General features: G+C 48.2%; 1 long non-coding RNA gene across 2 annotated transcripts; it reads left to right on the forward strand.

Annotated features, from left to right (window-relative positions):
- Positions 1–4,721: 4,721 nt before the first annotated feature.
- LOC139817989 (uncharacterized) lies at positions 4,722–5,890 on the forward strand. 2 transcript variants are annotated; one of them, XR_011733353.1, is made up of 2 exons: positions 4,722–5,007; positions 5,718–5,890. It is a non-coding gene; the product is annotated as an uncharacterized lncRNA (long non-coding RNA). The 2 variants fall into 2 exon arrangements; XR_011733354.1 differs by lacking the exon at positions 4,722–5,007 and adding an exon at positions 5,329–5,585.
- Positions 5,891–6,869: the final 979 nt, after the last annotated feature.

Raw genomic sequence — 6,869 nt, forward strand, 5'->3', positions numbered from 1 at the left:
AGCCAGCGTCGCCAGATTCGCCGCCTCCGACTTACGAGGAGGCGGTTCAGAGGTACATGCTGATCTTTCCTTTACGGATAACCCTAGACGTGGCCACCGGGCGGAGGGAGGTCTCCCTCGTGCGGCGGAATAATTCTTAGGTAAGTGCTGTTAACTTTCGTCTCTCTCTTTTTTTTTTTTGCTTATCCTGCTTTTGCTTTGCCGTGTGTGCTTTTATTCTTCGACTAGCGCTTTCAATCGGTTCGCGTGAACACGTAGCATCTTTCGCTTGATTTTAATTGTGTAGTTTACGTCGTTATGCTTTTCTAAGATAACATATGATCCTACCCATTGCGAGTCGAGCTTCTTTGAGCGTCCTCGTCGTATTGTTTCATCGTAAAGTAGCACTTTATCGCCTACTTTAAAAGTTGCTTTATTGATCTTTTTATCGAAATGTAATTTCGATTTTGCTTTTTCATCTTTCGTATTTCCCTCGCGACTTGATTCGTTGCGCGGATCCGTTCGCGTAGTTCTTTTGCGTAATCATCATACGAATATGTTAGTTTCGGCGGTTTGTTAGGGCCGTTGGTAGGTCAGGTCGGTGCCCGTAAACTAATTCGAATGGCGTGAAACCGGTAGTAGAGTGTGGCGTAGTGTTATACGTAAACATCGCGTAAGGGAGCCATTCGTCCCAATCAGTTTGATCTTCGTTAATATAATGCCTCAAGTATTCGGCTAGAGTACGGTGCGATCTTTCTAGTGCCCCGTTACTCTCTGGGTGATACGCCGTTGTTTGTATCTTCTCAATTTTCAATAGTTTGCACGTGTTCTTGAATATTTCGCTTGTAAAGTTCGTGCCCTGATCTGTGAGAATCTTTTCTGGAATTCCGTGTTCTAACACGATTTTTGTTACGAATACTTTGGCGATTGTCCTGGCTTCTTGATTTTCGATCGGTATCGCCTTACTAAATTTCGTTAAATTATCCTGAAACGTCAGAATATATTTGTTTCCTTGATTTGTGACCGTAAGCGGACCGACGATGTCGAGGGCGCATTTTTCAAACGGTCGTTCCGGCGTGTCTGTGATTACCATTGGCATCTTCGTTTTTTCTACTTAGCTTGTTTTTTTGGCAGTGTTCGCATCTGCCTATGTAATTTTCGACATCCCTCGTTATACCTTTCCAATCGTGTTGTAGTCGGATTCGGTCTAACGTTCGTACGACTCCTTGGTGCCCTCCGATAGGCGAGTCGTGATACTCATATAATATCTGTTTCTTTTCCTCCTCCGAGTATTCTCGAGGTGTATCTTCTTCTTTTTGCTGTGTCACATGCACAGCTGACGCTTCTGTTATCGGGTTTCTACTCAATGCGTCGGCGTTTAGGTTGCTCTTGCCGGACTTGTGTATGATTTCATAATCGTACTCTTCTAATTTAAGCCTCCATCTAATTAGTCTTGAACCGGGGTCGGTGACATTGAACAGCCAGATCAATGGCTTATGATCAGTTATTATTTTAAATCTGACGCCATAAAGATAGGGTCGAAAATGCTTGACTGCCCATACGATGGCTAGCAGTTCTTTTTCCGTCGTGTTGTAATTCTGTTCCGCTTTACATAGTACTCGGCTGGCGTACGCTATCGGTCGGTCTTCGCCGACTGTTCCCTGTGATAGGACAGCTCCGATTGCGAAATCGGACGCGTCGGTCGTCACTATAAATTCTTTATTAAAGTCGGGATAATTCAACACTGGCGCGGTTGTTAATTTTTCCTTTAATAATTCAAACGCGTTTTGTTGCTCTACTGACCAAGTGAACTTTTCTCCTTTGCTGGTGAGCTTGGTCAATGGCTTAGCTATCTTCGAAAAATTTTTTATGAATTTTCGATAGTACCCGGCTAGGCCTATAAATGACTGTATATCTTTCACTCTTTTAGGGGTCGGAAATTCTTTGACGGCTATTAATTTCGACGGATCCGGCGAGATCCCTTTTTCAGAAATCACGTGACCCAGATATACGACTTCTTTGCGTAGAAATGCACATTTGCTCGGTTTCAACTTTAAGTTGTATTTTCGAAGTCTGATTAGCACCGCGATTATTCGTTTGATATGTTCCATTAGTGTCGCTCCATATATGACGATGTCGTCGATATAGGCGAAACATCTCAGCCCTAGTAGTCCGGCCAGCACTGCGTACATTAGTCGCTGGAATGCTGCCGGTGCGTTTTTCAAACCGAATGGCATGCGATTGAATTCAAAGTGCCCATCCGGGGTGGAGAAAGCTGTTTTACTTTTATGTTTTTTGTGCATAGGAATTTGGTGATACCCCGAGGCCAAATCTAGCACGGTGAAATATTTCGCGTTACCTAACTGGTCTAGTATATCAGTTATGTTCGGCATGGGAAAAGATTCTCCCAAGGTGAGATCGTTTAGTTTTCGAAAGTCGATAACCACGCGAAATTGCACTTTTCCGGATGCGTCCGGTTTTTTAAGAACGACTATTATCGGCGCGTTCCAATTACTCGTGCTTGGGCTGATTATGCCATCCTCGAGCATCTTTTCTATTTGTTTTTTCACCTCGGCCTTATGCTTCTCGGGTAACCGATAAGGTCTCACATTCACGGGCGCGCTACCCGGCCGAGTATTTATCTCGTGCTCTATTGCGGTAGTCGCGCTTAAATGGTCGCCGTCTATGTAGAATACGTCAACGTAATCGTCACATATTTGTTCTACGGCTGCTCGCTCTTCTGCATTTAAATGGTCGAGCTGTACTTGCTCGCGTACTTTCTTTTGTCGTTCGGCGACGGTCTCGCGCTCGTCGCTCGCGCGTAATGAGAGAACGTCCGCGGTGTCGGGCGGCGGCAAGTCTTCTAGGGTTACATACGGAGTGATTATCTCCACCGGCTTGTCCGTCACATTCAACACGCTAATCGGACACTTAAATTCGACGGGCTGCACTAGGCAATGCCCGATAAAAACTCCTGGAGCGGGTTCGCCGCTTCTCACTATGCCGACACGATTATGATCAGTGACGGCTTCCACGATTGTTTCACTGTGAGGCGGAAGTCTTACCTTGCGGAAAGGTCGTAGCTTAAAAGAAGTCGAGCCGATTGTTAATCGTTTTTTCGAGTTTGAGATATCCGCTTTGTGCTTGGTGAGGAAATCGTTTCCTAAGATGCCTTGATATTCGATTGGAAAGTCATCTTTCACCACATACATCGTATGGCGAATCTTTTTATCTCTGAGGTTCACAGTGGCGTTTATTTTCCCAATCGTATGAATTTGGTGTCCGGTTACGCCTACTAACGCTAACCGTTCTTCCTTTACCATTGTTTTTCCTTTTAAATTTCCTACTTTTATTAACGTGAGGGTTGCGCCTGAGTCTAGTAACAGGTCCATTTCCCCCTTCTCTGCCTCCTGCACGGGCAGTGTCACTAAGTCTAGCGGTCCTTCCTCATGCTTCTTACTTATCTGTGCAACTCGATAAGTCTCGGCGGCGCGCGCTTTGCTTCTCTTGGGCTTCTCATCCTCCTCGCTGCTGCTGCGGGAGGATGCCTCTTCGCTAGATTCCTGCGTCTTTGTCTTTCTGACAGTACTCACGGGCGTTTTCTTAACTGCTTCCGTTTTCGTTCGGCGCGGTCGCTCGGCTTTCGGTCGTCCGTTTAACGACCAGCACTCGTCGCGCTTGTGCCCTGCCTTCTTGCAATACGAGCACTCTATCGTGTTAATGCTAGACTTCTCGGCTTTCGGCAATGCATATCTGTTTGCGTGACGGCTCGTACGGCAATCTCGCGCGTAATGACCGTTTTTTCCGCACTTGTGGCATTCTACCGTTTTCCCTGCGGTTCGCGCATTTATCGCGGGATATTTATTCTTTGCCGTTGCCGGTGCGTTCCGCGGGGAGGGGCCTTTAACTCTCTCCTCCGCGCTGGCGCCTGTTATCGCTTCTTGCAGGCTCTGGTATCGCTGCGCTCTCACTAACAATTTTATGTCATCATGTAATCCAATTTGAAAATTATGCAGCGCCTGAATTTTGATATTATCTAGTATGGCCTTTTGCTGTTCTTGCGTATGACCTTTGCACTCTTCCATTGCTTCGTAAAGCTCGCGGGCTAATTTCTCGACGCGCCTACCGAAGTCTTGCGCGCTCTCGCCTGGCTTTTGCGTTAACGAATTAAATTCGAGCTGCAGATGCGTCATGCAGCGTTTCCCTAGATATTCTGACTCGAGCTCGCGCTTCAATTGGTCAAAATCGCGTATGTCGCGTGTATCGAAATCCGTCATTGCCTTCCCTTTAAATTTCGTGCACAGAATAGCTTCGAGTAGCATCGACTCGTAGGTCGGCTGGATATTCTTCATTGCATACGTGCTCGCGTTTACGAATTCACGGACACGTTCGCGCGACTCGCCGTTAATCTCGGGTATCATTGCTCGTGCCTCTTTAAGGCTGAGGTACCCGTTAACTAGACCCGGTTGATTCCGGACGTCGCTATGCGTTCGTCCATATGTGACATCTAAAGGGCCCTGACTACGTACGCGGCGGTCTCGCGTGTCGGGATCAAGTGATAGCCGCTCCTGTCGACTATAAGATTCGCGCGTGGCGGATTCCATCCTGCCTACGCGGCCCTGTAACTCGCGAAAAGCGCGAAGAAGTTCGGCCGATCGGTCGAATTCCGCAGCCTCGACGCGGTCCATGCGTTCTTGCATGTCGCGCATTAAATTTACTAAATCGGTTATTACTGCGTCCGGGGCTCTCAGTTCTCGTTGCGTCGGCTCCGGGACTCGATTTTGCTCGTGTGTCGCCGGTCGCCTGACGAGTGGCCTATTTTGCGCCATTTCGGCGTCGCCTTGTTCGGTCACCCTGGCTGGGTCCGTATTTTCCTCGCGGTTCTCTCGGGTAGGAGTCGCGTTTCCTGTATGACTCATCCCGGCCTCCGCGGAATTCTCGTCGGGAACGAATATACTGCTGTCGTACGACGTGAGAGAAAATTCGCCTCGTTGTGACGCGCGGCTTGGCGCGTCGTCGGAGACGTCTGTGAGTGAGTCTGTCTGGTCGTTATCGCGATTTGCGTGTTCGCCTACTACACTCGCGTCTACCTCGTCGAACGGAAATTCGCGTTCTACAATGACGTTCGGAGATAGCACGGGCGCTTCTCCTTCGGCAAAACGTGACTCTAAATTCAAGCGGACTTGTTCTAGTCCGTCGGCGGGCCGGTCTGACCCTTCGCTTTCGGCGGGCCGGTTTAACCCTTCGCTTTCGGCGGGCCGGTTTAACCCTTCGCCTGCGGATCGCGTCGCGCGCACGGGATTCTCGAGGTTACGCGCGGCGCGTTGCGCGGATTTGCTATGTATAAATGATGCTTGCGGGACGGGCGGCTGTCGGTTCGGGTCGTCCGACATTTACTTAACGCTCGCGGTTACATAAATTTTCGCACTTACAATATCGCCGCGAATCGCATGTTGCTGCTTGGCTGCTTCGCCTTGCTCCGCCTGATCGGTCCGTCGGGCCGCTTCGCTGCTTGGCTGCGTCCCTGCGTGATCGCTGCGTCCCTGCCGCGCTGCTACGCTGCTTCGCTGTGTCTCTGCGTCGCTCGGAGTCGGTGATTCCGTGCGGTAGGTCGTGGCCGTCTCAGGTGTCACTTCTGCACTCGCGGCTGCTACCGTCTTTTCGCTCGGGTCTCGGCTGGCTTTTCCTCTCCGGGATATGTTGCCACCGATTGTTAATCGAACTCGTTCTTGTTTCAGATGCGTGGTTCTTCGGCAGTCCGGTCCTTCCTGGCGAATCGATGGAGCAGATCCCACCGCTGCCACCAATTTGTTAGCCGTTTTGTCGGCTAAAAGGGATCGGGCTCCGTTCGCGATATGAAGGATGAAGGAAGGCGTTATATTGAACCACTTTAATAAATTGAGTTGCCTTACACGAGTGTCCTTATTACAAGTTCCACTTCGCGTTTCGTTTATAGATAACTCGCAGGTGACTCGACGCGACAGCTTGATGGTTTCAGACCGACTGCCTGATTGTTCGATTCGGCGGTCTTACATCGGTTTCCGGTTGCTACCTCGGGGTCGCCCGCGGTAGCATTAACCTCTATGGTCAGCGCTCGGCGCTGACCTTCGCGTCAGCGATATTGGTCCTCGTGGATGGACCTTGCTCTCTACGTTTCGTCGCTGGGGTCGAGTTTCTTTAACGCTTGGCAACTCGGTTGCCAAGGGCGTTGTGCGCTCACAACAATTTGATAATTCATACAATTCATGGATACACAAGAATAATGTATTGTAAAAATTTATTACAGTATAAAAACATACATATATACATATGAGTCATTTATTTTTCTATATATCTAAATGTAATTACAATATATTTACAGCGGTATTTACAATATATTTTCAATATATTTACAATGGTATTTTATAATGTCCCCATGGCAGCGTTTCGGTAGAACCGGGTATAATGTATCGCTTATCATCGTACGGACTTAGAGCTATTTTCGTTTCGGACACGGTGTATACCTCGTGTTTTTTGGATCTTATGCAGGTTTGCTGTCGCGTCATTTCAATTTCGTCGCGCAGACACCGCGTGTAATCGTCGAACGTTATCGACCTGGCTACGACGTTACTCTTAACACCTTTAGCCTTTTTCGTATCTTTCTTACCGTCCACTCGCAAGGCGTACATCTTTGCTCTAAGCCCGACGAATTCGGTCATTATCGCACCGTTATTTTCGTCTTTCATTAAGCCCGGAACTTTTTTATTGACGAGTGGGATACCATACGTATTATCAATCACATAATTGCTAGTGTCAAATCTATGAATGTGACGCTTCATGATATCATACACATCGTCGCACTCGATGTGATAAATGAGACTGTCAGTATCGGTGTACGTGACTTTACACTT

Source organism: Temnothorax longispinosus, chromosome 8 (genome assembly GCF_030848805.1).
Source record: "Temnothorax longispinosus isolate EJ_2023e chromosome 8, Tlon_JGU_v1, whole genome shotgun sequence".
Classification (NCBI taxonomy): domain Eukaryota; kingdom Metazoa; phylum Arthropoda; class Insecta; order Hymenoptera; family Formicidae; genus Temnothorax; species Temnothorax longispinosus.